A 17,500-nucleotide genomic window follows, 5' to 3' on the forward strand; every position below is an offset into this window, starting at 1 on the left:
ATCCCCTGTCTCTCTCTCTTTCTCTCTCTCTCTCTCTCCCTGCTCCGTCCCCTGTCTCTCTCTCTCTCTCTCTCTCTCTCCCTGCTCCGTCCCCCCGTCTCTCTCTCTCTCTCTCTCTCTCTCTCTCCCTGCTCCGTCCCCTGTCTCTCTCTCTCTCTCTCTCTCTCTCTCTCTCCCGGTTCCATTCCCCCCGTCTCTCTCCCCCTGTCTCCGTCGCTGTTTTCGCTTCTCTTGCCATGTTCGTGTCTCTGAGGTTTTCGTTGTCAGGGATGTGGCGTTGAGATGGATGGAGATTACTGTGAGATTAGTATCTGTTTTGTGTGCTATTAGTGTGATTGCATTTGCAAATCTAATCAAAGGGCAGTATGCTCTGGGTGCTGAGGGTCTGGTAATCTCGATGTCATGGGCTGGAAACCTGGCAGCAGAACAAGTTCTCAATAAATCAGCAGCTCGTCAGTGCTGGCTATTAACGATCAGAATGAACAGTCACTTTTTACTTATTCAATTTACAGGCTGACATGGGATTATAAAGATAGATGGCAATAATCACACAAGGCAAATACGGTTTCATTCTCTCAGGCAGACCATCAGGCCAGTCAGATCATAGCAGTGTTGGTGTTGCTGAACTCTCTCAGTCCTTACCCTGTTTCTGCCTGGAAGGACAGTGTCTCAATGACGACAGGGTAACCCCTCTGTGGGGGCCGGGACTCCACCTCAGTTCTGGGTTCAATCCCCACTCCAGACACACAGGCCAGGCCCAGGCTGGTCCAGACACACAGGCCCAGGCTGGTCCAGACACACAGGCCAGGCCCAGGCTGGTCCAGACACACAGGCCAGGCCCAGGCTGGTCCAGACACACAGGCCAGGCCCAGACTAGTCCAGACACACAGGCCAGGCCCAGGCTGGTCCAGACACACAGGCCAGGCCCAGGCTAGTCAGGACACACAGGCCAGGCCCAGGCTGGTCCAGACACACAGGCCAGGCCCAGGCTGGTCCAGGCTCAATCCCATCAACTTTACGTCCCCACCTTCAGCAATCCTGGTTGGGTTTAAAAATGACACCCTTTTCTATGTTGTCCTTATTTAATCCCCAGGCAGCAGATCTTCTGATGATGCCACTGTTTAAGAAGGGCGGTAAAGACAAGCCAGGGAACTATAGACCAGTGAGCCTGACCTCGGTGGTGGGCAAGTTGTTGGAGGGAATCCTGAGGGACAGGATGTACATGTATTTGGAAAGGCAAGGACTGATTCGGGATAGTCAACATGGCTTTGTGCGTGGGAAATCATGTCTCACAAACTTGATTGAGTTTTTTGAAGAAGTAACAAAGAGGATTGATGAGGGCAGAGCAGTAGATGTGATCTATATGGACTTCAGTAAGGCATTCGACAAGGTTCCCCACGGGAGACTGATTAGCAAGGTTAGATCTCATGGAATACAGGGAGAACTAGCCATTTGGATACAGAACTGGCTCAAAGGTAGAGACAAAGGGTGGTGGAGGAGGGTTGTTTTTCAGACTGGAGGCCTGTGACCAGTGGAGTGGCACAAAGATCAGTGCTGGGCCCTCTACTTTTTGTCATTTATATAAATGATTTGGATGCAAGCATAAGAGGTACGTTAGTAAGTTTGCAGATGACACCAAAATTGGAGGTGTAGTGGACAGCGAAGAAGGTTACCTCAGATTACAACAGGATCTGGACCAGATGGGCCAATGGGCTGAGAATTAGCAGGAACAAACCAGAGATAACAACTCTGTTAGTTCTAGCTCAGGGAGCTAGGGTGGAAGCTTAGAGCTAGGACAAACAGAGTTGTTGTCTCTGGTTTGTTGCCCGTGCCACGTGCCAGTGAGGTGAGGAACAGGGAGAGAGAGGAGTTGAACATGTGGCTACAGGGATGGTGCAGGAGGGAGGGTTTTGGATTCTTGGATAATTGGGACTCTTTCTGGGGAAGGTGGGACCTCTACAGACAGGATGGTCATCATCTGAACCAGAGGGACACCAGTATCATGGGGGGGGGGGGGGGGGGGGGGGGTGGAGATTTGTGAATGCTCTTCAAAGGGTTGGGGGTTTAAACTAATGCAGTAGGGGGATGGGAACCTGGATTGTGGTCCCACTGTCCAGGAGGTTGAGAGTACTGAGATCAGAAATATGGTCTCAAGGTCACAGGAGTGCACCGGCAAGCAAGAAGGTGGTTTGAGGTGTATCTACTTCAACGCCAGGAGCATCCGGAATAAGGTGGGTGAACTTGCAGCATGGGTTGGTACCTGGGACTTCGATGTTGTGGCCATTTTGGAGACTTAGATAGAGCAGGGACAGGAATGGTTGTTGCAGGTTCCAGGATTTAGATGTTTCAGTAAGAACAGAGAAGATGGTAAAAGAGGGGGAGGTGTGGCATTGTTGGTCAAGGACAGTATTACAGTTGCAGAAAGGATGTTTGGGGACTCGTCAACTGAGGTAGTATGGGCTGAGGTTGGAAACAGGGAAGGAGAGGTCACCCTGTTGGGAGTTTTCTATCGGCCTCCAGATAGTTCCAGAGATGTAGAGGAAAGGATAGCAAAGATGATTCTCGATGGGAGTGAGAGAGACAGGATAGTTGTTATGGGGGACTTCAACTTTCCAAATATTGACTGGGAACACTATAGTATGAGTACTATGGATGGGTCAGTTTTTGTCCAGTGTGTGCAGGAGGGCTTCCTGACATAGTATGTAGACAGGCCAACAAGGGGCGAAGCCACATTGGATTTGGTACTGGGTAACGAGCCCGGCCAGGTGTTAGACTTGGAAGTAGGTAAGCATTTTGGTGATAGTGATCACAATTCTGTTATGTTTACTTTAGTGATAGAAAGGGATAGGTGTATACCACTGGGCAAGAGTTACAGCTGGGGAAAGGCAATTACGATGCGATTAGGCAAGATTTAGGATGGTAGCGAGTTTTGAGAAGATTTGTAGCTCAGGTTGAGGTTCTGGATGTAGATTTGCTCGCTGAGCTGGAAGGTTCGTTTTCAGATGTTTTGTCACCATACTAGGTAACATCTTCAGTAAGGCTCCAGCTGAAACTCTGGTGGTGTAGCCCACTTTCTATTTATGTTTAGGTTTGTGATGTCATTACCTGTGGTGACATCATTTCCTATGGTGATGACATTTCCCGTTCTTTTTTTCAGGGGTTGGTAGATGGGATCCAAGTCAATGTGTTTGTTGATAGAGTTTCGGTTGGAATGCCATGCTTCTAGGAATTCTTGTGCGTCTCTGTGTTTGGCTTGTCCTCGGATGGATGTGTTGTCCCAGTCAAAGTGGTGTCCTTCCTCATCCGTATGTGAGGATATTAGAGAGAGAGGGTTATGTTGTTTCGTGGCTAGTTGGTGTTCATGTATCCTGGTGGCTAGTTTTCTGCCTGTTTGTCCAATGTAGTGTTTGTTACAGTCCTTGCACGGTATTTTGTAAATGACATTAGTTTTGCTCATCTGCACAGGGTCTTGCAAGTTCATTAGCTGCTGTTTTAGTGTGTTGGTGGGTTTGTGGGTTACAATGATGCCAAGGGGTCTGAGTAGTCTGGCAGTCAGTTCCAAGATGTCTTTAGTGTAGGGGAGAGTGGCTAAGGTTTCTGGACATGTTTTGTCTGCTTGTTTGAAATCGGCGGACTGTGTACATTGGGTACCTGGTCATTTTGAATACACTGGAATGGTGATTTTCCTCTGGTCTGCATAGTCCCTCTGTGCTGCAGTGTGTGGTGGCTCATTGAAATAATGTTCTGACACAGCTTCGTTTGTGGCTTTTGGGATGATTGCTTCTGTAGTTCAGTACTTGGTCTGTATGTGTTGTTTTCCTGTAGACACTGGTTTGAAGTTGGCCATTGGCTGTTCACTCCACTGTGACATCTAGGAATGGCAGATTGTTGTTGTTTTCCTCCTCTTTAGTGAATTTGATGCCAGTAAGGGTATTATTGATGGTCTTGAAGGTTTCCTCTAATTTGTTTCGTTTAGTGATGACTATACAGGCAACGAGCAAAACTAATGTCATTTACAAAATACTTTGCAAGGACTGTAACAAACACTACATTGGACAAACAGGCAGAAAACTAGCCACCAGGATACATGAACACCAACTAGCCACAATAAGACATGACCCTCTCTCACTAGTATCCTCACATACAGATGAGGAAGGACACCACTTCAACGGGACAACACATCCATCCGAGGACAAGCCAAAGACACGCATGAGAATTCCTAGAAGCATGGCATTCCAACCAGAACTCTATCGACAAACACACGGACTTGGATCCCATTTACCACCCCCTGAGAAAAAGAACAGGAAATGGCATCACCAACCCAAGGAAACTCAAACATCCAAATTAGAAAGCAGACTACACCACCAGTGCTTCATTCAGAGACTCACTGATGATGTTACCTAGTATGGTGACCTCCACACACATCATCTATTGCATCCGCTGCACCCGATGTGGCCTCCTCTATATTGGTGAGACAGGCCGCTTACTTGCGGAACGCTTCAGAGAACACCTCTGGGCCGCCCGAACCAACCAACCCAATCACCCCGTGGCTCAACACTTTAACTCCCCCTCCCACTCCACCGAGGACATGCAGGTCCTTGGACTCCTCCACCGGCAGAACACAACTACACGACGGCTGGAGGAGGAGCGCCTCATCTTCCGCCTGGGAACCCTCCAACCACAAGGTATGAATTCAGATTTCTCCAGCTTCCTCATTTCCCCTCCCCCCACCTTGTCTCAGTCGGTTCCCTCAACTCAGCACCGCCCTCCTAACCTGCAATCCTCTTCCTGACCTCTCCGCCCCCACCCCACTCCGGCCTATCACCCTCACCTTGACCTCCTTCCACCTATCCCACCTCCATCGCCCCTCCCCCTAGTCCCTCCTCCCTACCTTTTATCTTAGCCTGCTTGGCTCTCTCTCTCTTATTCCTGATGAAGGGCTTATGCTCGAAACGTCGAATTCTCTATTCCTGAGATGCTGCCTAACCTGCTGTGCTTTGACCAGCAACACATTTGCAGCTGTGATCTCCAGCATCTGCAGACCTCATTTTTTACACGAAATGTCTGAAAACAAACCTTCCCACTCAGCGAGCAAACCTACATCCAAAGATTTAGGAAGCATAGGTTGGGGAAGGAAACTGCAGAGGGATGGACACATTAGAAATGTGGAGTTTATTCAAGGAGCAGCTACAGTGGGTCTTTGATAAGTATGTAAGTGGTCTAGTGAAGGAGGTGTGGTTTAGTATGGAAGCTGAATCTCTTGTCATGAGGAAGAAGAAGACTTATGATGTACAAAGTTAAAAAATCACACAAAACCAGGTTATAGTCCAACAGGTTTAATTGGAAGCATTAGCTTTCAGAGTGTTGCTCCTTCATCAGGTGATAGTGTCCTCCACATCAGCCCTGATGAAGGAGCATCACTCCGAAAGCTAGTGTGCTTCCAATTAAACCTGTTGGACTATAATCTGGTTTTGTGTGATTTTTTTAAACTTTGTATACCTCAGTCCAACACCAGCATCTCCAAATTATGTTAGGATGAGATGTGATGGCTCAGTCAGGACGCTTGAGAGTTATACGTTAACCAGGAAAGACCTAAAGAGAGAGCTGAGAAGAGTGAGGAGGGAACATGAGAAGTTGTTGGCAGGTAGGAACAAGGGAAAACCCTAAAGAGTTCTATAGGATTGTCAGGAATAAATGAATGATGAGAGTAAGATGAGGGCCAACCAAGGACAGGAGTAGGAAGTTGGGCGTGGAGTCCAAGGAGATAGGGGAAATGCTAAATGAATATTTTTCCTCAGTATTCACACGGGAAAAAGATAATGTTGTCGAGGAGAATACTGAGATACAGGCTACTAGACTGGGTAGGATTGAGCTTCATAAGGAGTTGTTAGCAATTCTGGAAAGTGTCACTATAGAGAAGTCCCCTGGGCTGGATGGGATTTATCCTAGGATCCTCTGGGAAGCCAGGGAGGAGATTGCTGAGCTTTTGGCTTTGATCTTTAAATCGTCATTGTCTACAGGAATAGTGCCAGAAGACTGGAGGATAGCAAATTGTTTAAGAAGGGGAGTAGAGACAACCCTGGTAATTATAGACCAGTGAGCCTTACTTCAGTTGTTGGTAAAGTGTTGGAAAAGGATATAAGAGATAAAATTTATAATCATCGAGAAAAGAATCATTTGATTAGGGATCGTCAGCATGGTTTTGTGAAGGGTAGGTTGTGCCTCACAAACCTTATTGAGTTCTTTGAGAAGGTGACCAAACAGATAGATGAGAGTAAACCGGTTGATGTGGTGTATATAGATTTCAGCAAGGCGTTCGATAAGGTTCCCCACAGTAGGCTATTGTACAAAATGCAGAGGAATGGGATTGTGGGAGATATAGCAGTTTGGGTCAGTAATTGGCTTGCTGAAAGAAGACAGAGGGTGGTGGTTGATGGGAAATGTTCATCCTGGAGTCCAGTTACCAGTGGTGTACCGCAAGGGTCGGTGTTGGGTCCACTGCTGTTTGTCATTTTTATAAACGACCTGGATGAGGGCGTAGATGGGTGGGTTAGTAAATTTGCAGATGACACTAAAGTCGGTGGAGTTGTGGATAGTGCTGAAGGATGTTGTAGGTTACAGAGAGACATAGATAAGCTGCAGAGCTGGGCTGAGAGGTAGCAAATGGGGTTTAATGTGGAAAAGTGTGAGGTGATTCACTTTGGAAGGAGTAACAGGAATAAAGAGTGCTGGGCTAATGGTAAGATTCTTAGTTAAAAATCACACAATACCAGGTTATAGTCCAACAGGTTTAATTGGAAGCACACTAGCTTTTATTGGTCAGAGTATTGAGCACAGGAGTTGGGAGGTCATGTTGCGGCTGTACAGGACATTGGTTAGGACACTGTTGGAATATTACATGCAATTCTGGTCTCCTTCCTATCAGAAAGACGTTGTGAAACTTGAAAGGGTTCAGAAAGGATTTACAAGGATGTTGCCAGGGTTGGAGGATCTGAGCTACAGGGAGATGCTGAACAGGCTGGGGCTGTTTTCCCTAGAGCGTCGGAGGCTGAGGGGTGACCTTATAGAGGTTTATAAAATCATGAGGGGCATGGATCGGATAAATAGACAAAGTCTTTTCCCTGGGGTCGGGGCGTCCAGAACTAGAGGGCATAGGTTTAGAGTGAGAGGGGAAAGATATAAAAAAGACCTAAGGGGTAACTTTTTCACACAGAGGGTGGTATGTGTGTGGAATGAGCTGCCAGAGGATGTGGTGGAGGCTGGTACAATTACAACATTTAAGGGGCATCAGGATGGGTTTATGAATAGGAAGGGTTTGGAGGGATATGGGCCGGGTGCTGACAGGTGGGACTAGATAGGATTGGGATATCTGGTCAGCATGGACGGGTTGGACCGAAGGGTCTGTTTCCGTGCTGTACATCTCTATGACTCTGTTAGATTCACGACATTGTCTGTGTTGGCCCTTGAGCCCGTGATTGACAGACAGACTGACAGACGTGTCACTGATGGTGAGGTCAGTATTTATCAAAAACCAAAAGAAATGTGGGTGCTAGAAATCAGAAACAGAAATTGCTGGAAAAGCTCAGCAGGTCTGGCAGCATCTGTGGAGAGAAATCAGAGTTAACGTTTCAGGCCCAGTGACCCTTCCTCAGGACTGAGAGTCGTCAGGAATCTGTCAGTTTATACGCAGCAGCTGGGGTGGGGGGAGGTGGTAAGGGGAGGATGGTAGTGAGGATAGAGCTGAGAGAGAGAGAGAGAGAGAGAGAGAAAGGTGGTTGGACAGATCATGGAAAGGCTAAAAGTCAGACTAGGAATGGGAACAGCTACTAATGGGGCCTGTTAAGGGCTAACGATGGGTAGTGTGTAATAGCAGCTCATGTGATCACAAGACCTGTATGTGTGTGTGTGGGTGTGTGTGTCTGTGTCTGTGTGTGTGTGTGTGTGTGTGTGTGGGTGTGGGTGTGTGTGTGTGGGTGTGTGTGTGTGGGGCTGGGTGTGGGGCTGGGTGTGGGGCTGGGGTAAGGACATGGGGGAAGGTGCCTCAAGCCGGAGAATGGTTGAGTTTGATATTGAATCCTGAAGCCTGTCCGTCCCCGATCGGAAACCGAGGGGCTGTTCCTCCAGATTACACTGAGCTCCAGTGGAGCCCTGCACCGAGACTGTGACAGAGATAGAGATGTTCACCAGGGACCGGAGTGGGGGGAAGGGGGGGTGGGGAGGGGGGGGGGGGGGGTTAAAGGAGCAGGTAACTGGAATCTCAGGGCCTTATTTACAGGCAGAATGTAGGAGTTCTGTGAAGGGGTCACCCAGTCTCCAGCTTCGCTTCCCCAATGCAGAGGAGACCACATTGTGAGCAGTGAATAAGAACATTACAGCACAGAACAGGCCCTTCGGCCCTCCATATTGCATTGACCTGTGGAACCAATCTGAAGTCCATCTAACCTACACGAAAGAACAAAGAACAAAGAAAATTTCCAGTCCAGGAACAGGCCCTTCGGCCCTCCAAGCCTGAACCAATCCAAATCCACTCTCAACCTGTCGCCCAATTCCTAAACATCTGTATCTCTCTGCTCCCCACCTACTCACCTACTCCTGACCTCTCGTTATTGAATCCCTCATCCTGGGAAAAAGCTTGTCTCTATCCACCCTGTCTATACCCTTCATGATTTTGTAAACCTCAATCAGTTCCCCCCTCAATCTCCTTTTTTCTAATGAAAACAAACCTAACCTACTCAACCTCTCTTCATAGCTAGCACCTTCCATACCAGGCAACATCCTCGTAAACCTTCTCTGCACTCTCTCCAAAGCGTCCACATCCTTTTGGTAATGTGGCGACCAGAACTGTACACAATATTCTAAATGCGGCCGAACCAATGTCCTGTACAATGTTAACATGACCTGCCAGCTCTTATACTCAATACCCCGTCCAATGAAGGCCAGCATACTATATGTCTTTGTGACCACTCTACCCACCTGTGCAGCAACCTTCAGGGTACAATGGACCTGCACTCCCAGATCTCTCTGCTCATCAACTTTTCCCAAGGTTCTTCCATTCACTGTATAATTCGCTCTAGAATTAGACTTGCCTAAATGCATCACCTCACATTTGTCTGGATTGAACTCCATCTGCCACTTCTCTGCCCAACTCTCCAGTCTGTCTATATCCTCCTGTATTCTCTGACAGTCCCTTATGCTTTCTGCGACTCCACCAATCTTTGTGTCATCTGCAAACTTGCTGATCATACCAACAGTGCCCTCTTCCAGATCATTTATGTATATTACAAACAACAGTGGCCCCAGCACTGACCCCTGTGGAACACCACTGGTCACCTTTCTCCATTTCGAGAAACTCCCTTCAACTACTACTCTCTGTCTCCTGTTGCTCAACCAGTTCTTTACCCACCTAGCTAGAACACCCTGCACACCATGTGACTTCACTTTCTTCATTAGTCTACAATGGGGAACCTTATCAAACACCTTACTAAAGTCCATTTATATGACATCAACAGCCCTTCCTTCATCGATCAACTTGGTCACTTCCTCAAAGATCTTTATTAAGTTGGTAAGGTACGATTTCTCCCGCACAAAACCATGTTGCCTATCACTGATAAGCCCATTCTTTTTCAAATATAAATAGATCCTATCCCTCAGTACCTTCTCCAGCAACTTTCCCACCACTGACATCAGACTCACTGGTCTGTAGTTACCCGGAATATCCCTACTACCCTTCTTGTACAGGGGTACAACATGAGCAACCCTCCAGTCCTCCGGCACCTCACCTGTATTTAAGGATGTCACAAAGATATCTGTCAGGGCCCTAGCTATTTCCTCTCTCGCCTCCCTCAGCAACCTGGGATAGATCCCATCCGGTCCTGGGGATTTGTCCAACTTAATAACCTCTAACCTACCCAACACCTCTCCCCTACTTATGTCAACATGATCCAGAGTAATCAAACTTCTATCTCTAATCTCAACATTCATCATGTCCCTCTCCTCAGTGAACACTGATGCAAAGTACTCATTCAGAATCTCACCCATTCTCTCAGGTTCAGCACACAGCCTTCCTTCATTATCTTTTAGTGGACCAATCCTTTCTTTAGTTACCCGCTTGCTTCTTATATAAGAATAAAATGCATTGGGATTCTCCTTAATTCTGCTCGCTAAAGCTATCTCATGGTCCCTTTTCGCCCACTTGATTCCTCGTTTAAGACTTGTCCTACTCTTCCGATATTCCTCCAGGGCCCGTTCTGTTCTTAACTGCCTGGACCTTATGTACACTTCCCTTTTCCTCTTGGCTGGTCATACAATTTCTCCTGCCATCCACAGTTCACGAATCTTTCCCTTCCTATCCTTTGCCTTCAATGGGACATGCCTATCCTGCACTGCCATTAACCTATCTTTGAAAGCCTCCCACATCTCAAATGTGGACTTCCCTTCAAATAACTGTGTCCAATCCACATTTCCCAGCTCCTGCCTAATTTTGATATAATTGGCCTTGGCCCAGTTTAGTACTTGTCCCTGAGGACCACTCTCCTCTTTATGAGTATTCTAAAACTTACAGAATTGTGGTCATTGTTCCCAAAGAAATCCCCCACTGCAACATCTACCACCTGTCCTGGCTCGTTCCCCAGTACCAGGTCCAACATGGCCCCTTCCCTCGTCGGTCTATTGACATACTGCTCTAGAAAACTCTCCTGGACGCTTCTTACAAATTCTACACCATCCAGACCTCTGACGCTAAGTGTATCCCAGTCATTGTTGGGAAAATTAAAATCTCCCATCACCACTACCCTAATGCCTCTACATCTTTCCATAATCTGTTTCCCTATTTGTTCTTCCTCACGCTCACTGTTGGGAGGTCTGTAATACAGCCCCAACAATGTAACTGCACCTTTATTTCTCAGCTCCACCCATAATGCCTCACTACCTACAACCTCCATAGTGTCCTCCTTTAGCACAGCCGTGATAGCGTCCCTGACCAGCAATGCAATTCCACCCCACCTTTTACTTCCCTCCCTGTCCTGGCTGAAGCATCTATCTCCTGGAACCTTTAGTTACCAATCATCATGCCCTTCCTTCAACCAAGTCTCTGTGATGGCAATAATGTCATACTCCCAGGCACCAATCCAAGCCCTAAGTTCATCTGCCTTACACACTATACTCCATGCATTAAAGTAGATGCATTTTAGGCCACCAGTTTTTTTGTGCTCACCTGCTCTCTGCCTATTCTTCCCTTTATTAATGTTATCTTCATAATTCTTACAGTCTCCAGTTTCCACCTCGCTGCCTACTTGTTTTCTCTTCTGGTTCCCAGCCCCTGCCACATGAGTTTAAACCTCCCCAACAGCAGTAGCAAAAACTCCCCCAAGGACGTTGGTTCCGGTCTAATTCAGATGTAGACCATCCATTTTGTAATAGTCCCACCTTCCCCAGAACCGGTCCCAATGTCTAACAAATCTGAACCTCTTCCCTCAAGCCACGTGTTCATCCTGCCTATCTTCTCATTTCTACGCTGGCTAGCACATGGCACTGGTAGTAATCCCGAGATCACTACCTTTGAGGTCCTCCTCTTTAACTTCTGTCCTAGCTCCCTGAATTCTGCTTTCAGGACCTCATCTCGTTTTTTTACTTATATCGTTGGTACCTACATGCACCAAGACAACTGGCTGTTCACCCTCCCCTTTTAGAATGCTCTGCAGCCGATCGGTGACATCCCTGACCCGAGCACCTGGGAGGCAATATATCATCCGGGAGTCCCGTCTTTGGCCACAGAACCGCCTATCTACTCCCCTTACAGTAGAATCCCCTAAGACTATGGCCCTGAGTCTTTTTCCTGCCCTTCTGAACAGCAGTGCCAACCACGATGCTATGATCCTGGCAACTGCTGCCCTCCCCTGGTGAGCCACCTCCCCCAACAATATCCAAAACATTTTGGAGGGAGATGACCGCAGGGGACACCTGCACTGCCTTCCTACTCTTTCTCTGCCTTTTGGTCACCCATTCACTGTCTCCCTCAGTAACTCTAACCTGCGGTGTGACCAGTTCACTAAAGGTGCTATCCACGACCTCCTGAGTATTGCGGATGCTCCACAGTGAGTCCATCTGCAGCTCCAGAGCCGTCATGTGGTCAAACAACAGCTGCAGCTGGACACACTTCCTGCACGTAAAGGAGTCCCTGAGCTCCCACATTGAGCAAGAGGCACATGCCACGGATCTACACGATTCCATTCTCCTCCATATGTTTATCCAATGACCATTTAAATGTCCTTAAAGTTGGTGAGTCTACTCCTGTTGCAGGCAGGGTGTTCCACATTCCTTCTATTCTCTGAGTAAAGAGACTACCTCCAACATCTGTCCCATATCTATCACCCCTCAATTTAAAGTTATGTCCCCTCGTGCTCGCCATTGCCATCCTCAGAAAAAAGGCTCTCTGAACTCGGATTTCTCCAGTTTCCTCATTTCCCCTCCCCCCACCTTGTCTCAGTCGGTTCCCTCAACTCAGCACCGCCCTCCTAACCTGCTATTTTCTTCCTGACCTCTCCGCCCCCACCCCACTCCGGCCTATCACCCTCACCTTGACCTCCTTCCACCTACCACATCTCCATCGCCCCACCCCAAGTCCCTCCTCCCTACCTTTTATCTTAGCCTGCTGGACACACTCTCCTCATTCCTGATGAAGGGCTCTGGCCTGAAACATCAATTCTCCTGTTCCTTGGATGCTGCCTGACCTGCTGTGCTTTAATCAGCAACACATTTTCAGCTCTGATCTCCAGCATCTGCAGACCTCACTTTTTACTCTCCCTGCCCACCCTATCTAACCCTCTGATTATCTTATATGTCTCTAATAAGTCACCTCTCAAACTTCTCTCTAACGAGAACAGCCTCAAGGCCCTCAGCCTTTCCTCGTAAGACCTTCCCTCCATACCAGGCAACATCCTAGTAAATCTCCTCTGTACCCTTTCCAAAGCTTCTTATCCTTCTTATAATGCGGTGACCAGAACTGGACATAATACTCCTCAGAGTTTTGTACAGCTGCAGCATAACCTTGTGGCTTCGAAACCCGATCCCTCTCCCAATAAAAGGTAACCCCCCCGTACACCACCTGAACAACCCTCTCGGCCTGGGTTGGCAAATGCCAGGGTTCAATGTTAGATTGAGTGAAGTCTGGGTAAAGCGCTGCTTCCCCTGGAAGGTGTCTTTGGGCCCCTTTGATACTGAGGAGGGAGGAAGGAAACGGGAAGGTGTTACACCTTCTGCACAGTGGCTGAGTGGTTAGCACTGCTGCCTCACAGCACCAGGGTCCCAGGTTCAATTCCCGCCTCGAGTGACTGACTGTGTGGAGTTTGCACATTCTCCCTGTGTCTGCGTGGGTTTCCTCCAGGTGCTCTGATAACGTCATCGATATATGGGAGAAGGAGTTGTGGGTGGGGGCCGGAATAAGACTGGAACACATAGCCCACAGAGAGACAGGAATCTCCGGGACCCATGTGTGTGCCCACAGTCACCTCTCTGACCTGGAGAAAGTTAGAGGAGAAGTTGTTGAGGGTGACTGGTGGGACCCGAGCAGCTGGTGGGACAGGTCCCAGGAAGAAACAGAGAGCCCCGAGACCATCTGGGCGGGCGATGGACAGAGCTGGATAGATTCTGGTTCAATTAGAAATTGAGGGTTATTGGACGGCAGTTAGAAACATGAAGAGATTAGCTATGACCTTATGCAGTCAGGGTCAAGGGGCTGAATGGCCTCCTTGCGTTCCTAATGCTAATCCTGAAGTGTGTCTGTCCAGGAAAGGAGCTCCTGGTGTTGGGATGATATTTTCATACAGACAGGGGCTGGGTAATGAACAGGACAAAGGTTCCGAGTAAATGGGTCATTTTCAGGTTAGCATGTGGACTGTCCCAGCGATGGGTGCTCCTCACAGCTGTACACTACACAACACTACACTACACTACACTACACAACACTACACTACACTACACTACACTACACTACACTGCACGGCACGGCACGGCACGGCACTGCACTGCACTACACAACACTACACAACACTACACTACACTACACTACACTGCACGGCACGGCACGGCACTGCACTGCACTGCACTGCACTACACTACACTACACTACACTACACTGCACTGCACTGCACTGCACGGCACGGCACTACACTACACTACACAGCACTACACAGCACTGCACTACACTGCACTACACTGCACTGCACTGCACTGCACTGCACGGCACGGCACGGCACTACACTGCACTGCACTGCACTACACTACACTACACTGCACTGCACTACACTACACTACACAACACTGCACTGCACTACACTACACTACACTGCACTGCACTGCACTGCACTGCACGGCACTGCACTACACTACACTACACTACACTGCACTGCACTGCACTACACTACACTACACTGCACTGCACGGCACGGCACGGCACTACACTACACTACACTACACTACACTGCACTGCACTGCACGGCACTACACTACACTACACTACACTACACTACACTACAGTACACTACTCTACACTACACTACACTACACTACACTACACTACACAACACAACCCTACACAACACTACACTACACAACACAACACTACACTACTCTACACTACACTACTCTACACTACACTACACTACACTACACTGCACTACACTACACTACACTACACTACAGTACACTACTCTACACTACACTACACTACACTACACAACACTACACTACACTACACAACACAACCCTACACAACACTACACTACACTACTCTACACTACACTACACTACACTACACTGCACTACACTACACTACACTACACTACACTGCACAACACTACACTACACTACACTACACTACAGTACACTACTCTACACTACACTACACTACACTACACTACACTACACAACACAACCCTACACAACACTACACTACACTACTCTACACTACACTACACTACACAACACTACACTACACTACTCTACACTACACTACACTACACTACACTACAGTACACTACTCTACACTACACTACACTACACTAAACACTACACTACACTACACTACACTACACTACACAACACTACTCTACACTACACAACACAACACTACACTACACTACACAACACTACACTACACAACACTACACTACACTACACTACACTACACTACACTACACTACTCTACACTACACTACACAACACAACACTACACAACACTACACTACACTACACTACACTACTCTACACTACACTACACTACACTACACTACAGTACACTACTCTACACTACACAACACTACACTACACTACACTACACTACTCTACACTACACAACACTACACTACACAACACTACACTACACTACACTACACAACACTACACTACACTACACTACACTACACTACACTACACTACACAACACTACACTACACTACACTACACTACTCTACACTACACAACACTACACTACACAACACTACACTACACTACACTACACTACACTACACTACACTACACTACACTATACTACACTACACAACACTACACTACACTACACTACACTACACTACACTACACTACATTACTACCTGCATTACAATTACATTTCCTGATGTTCTAAAGATAAGTTGGAAAGCAAGTTTGGGAGGAAGATACATAGAGTCCACTAAGGGATACCAATCGGTTAAATGAGGGCAGAAGTTTGGCAAATGAATTATATTCAAATGCGGCCATCTGCACTTTGACTGTCAGAATGGAGGTGGAAGCTAACCTTGTTACTGTGTTGAGTTTTCTCAGGTCTGGACAGAGTCTGAGTGTCTGACGCTGTTTGGGGACATACACTGCTGGGGAACTATAGCTGCTTTGCCTGTTTAAATTTGGTGGGGGGTTCCAAAATGTTTTTAATTTCTGCCTTTACCTAACCTTGTTTTTCCAAACAAGAGTTTTTTTTTGTATAGGAGAGGGATTCCCTAAATCCGGTTAAATCTGCCCGCCCTGGTTTGTCCCCACACACTCCTTTCAATCCAGTCAGTCACCTTGTTCTACTCTCAATGTGTGAAAGTGTGAGATCTAACTCCTCGAGCTGTTCAGTGTTAGCTCATCGGGAGGTTCTTTGCCAGAACTGTCCAGTCCTGTTTCTGCCTCATTCTCACCACCCTCTCACCCTCTGCTGTCCCTCAATCCTCATGTTATGACCCTGATGGGGGCAGTGGATTTGGAAATGACGTCTCACTGTTCCTCCAGCTGTCACGAGTATGGAATCTGACCGGTTTATTCTCTCTGAAGGTGAACATCTGACCACTGTCTGTGAAATATCGCGTGTGTCTGTGCTGCTTGAGTGTGCTTCCCTGAAGAAAGATGATCTGGCTGTTGAGGGAGTGCAGTGCAGGACTGATTCCTGGGATAGCAGGACTGACACGTGAATAGAGACAGGATCCCAGGGAACTACATTCACGAGTTTAGAGAATGAGAAGGGAATCTCATAGAAACCTAGAAAGTTCTAACAGGACGAGACAGGAGAAACACAGGAGGGATATTCCCCATGACCAGGTGGGTCACAGTCTAATACTGAGATGGAGAGGAATTCCTCCAGCCAGAGAGTGGGGTGACTGTGCGATTCTCTGTCACAGGAAGCATTTGAGGACAGAACATTGAATGTTTTCGAGCAGGAGTTCGATAAGAGTTCTTAGGGTTAAAGGGAACAAAGGATCTGGGGAGAAAGCAGGAACAGGGGTCTGAATTGGATGATTAGCTCTGATCCATATTGAATGGTGGAGCAGGCTCGATGGGCTGAATGGCCTGTTTTAAATGTTTCCAGGAGTGACAAACAAAATGTTATTGATCACAAATCATCCCCTAGCCCTGTGGTGACGGTGCTGTGTTACTTTCTACAACGTCAACCTCAGCTAGACTCCCTTTAAATCCAAACACTACCATTCACTCATAAATAGGACAGACAGGACTGAGACAAACTGGTTTGAGCAGGAATCCCATGGATGAAAATACAGAAAACAAGGTGCAAAGTCCCGTGGATCCGTGTTTAATCCGATACAGGAAACGAGGTGATTTCCTCACAGACTTCTGAAGCTGTTGTTTTGCTAATGATGTCATATTGCTGACTGTGGCGATCCTCAGTCAGGGGTCGGTCAGTTAGACCTAGGTCTTAGCTTGAACTGTTCATTCATATTGTAAAGTCAGAGAGAGAGAGAGAGAGAGAGAGGGAGGGAGAGACAGAGACAGAGGGAGAGAGACAGGGGGGTTAGAGGGAGGGAGGGTAAGAGAGAGAGAGGGGGTGGGTATGGTTTCCCTCCTCCCAGTTTATGAAACAGTCAGTCCAGAAGCTGTTGCTGAGCAATTCGTGTTTTTTTTCCATAAATAACTGCGGCCCTCCAGTCTCATGAACCAATCAGGACCCAGTGTCAGTGAGTTCAGAGAACCACCCCCCCCCCCCCCCCCAGGTAGCTGAGAACATGGGGGGGGGGGC

The 17,500-nt window shown here is 47.6% G+C and overlaps 1 protein-coding gene across 8 annotated transcripts in view; it reads left to right on the top strand.

Moving 5' to 3' along the window:
• LOC132818021 (steroid hormone receptor ERR2-like) overlaps window positions 1-17,500 on the top strand; it is a 53,061-nt gene that overhangs the window by 31,517 nt on the left and 4,044 nt on the right. The window lies entirely within an intron of this gene.

The sequence above is a fragment of the Hemiscyllium ocellatum genome, chromosome 8 (genome assembly GCF_020745735.1).
Source record: "Hemiscyllium ocellatum isolate sHemOce1 chromosome 8, sHemOce1.pat.X.cur, whole genome shotgun sequence".
Classification (NCBI taxonomy): domain Eukaryota; kingdom Metazoa; phylum Chordata; class Chondrichthyes; order Orectolobiformes; family Hemiscylliidae; genus Hemiscyllium; species Hemiscyllium ocellatum.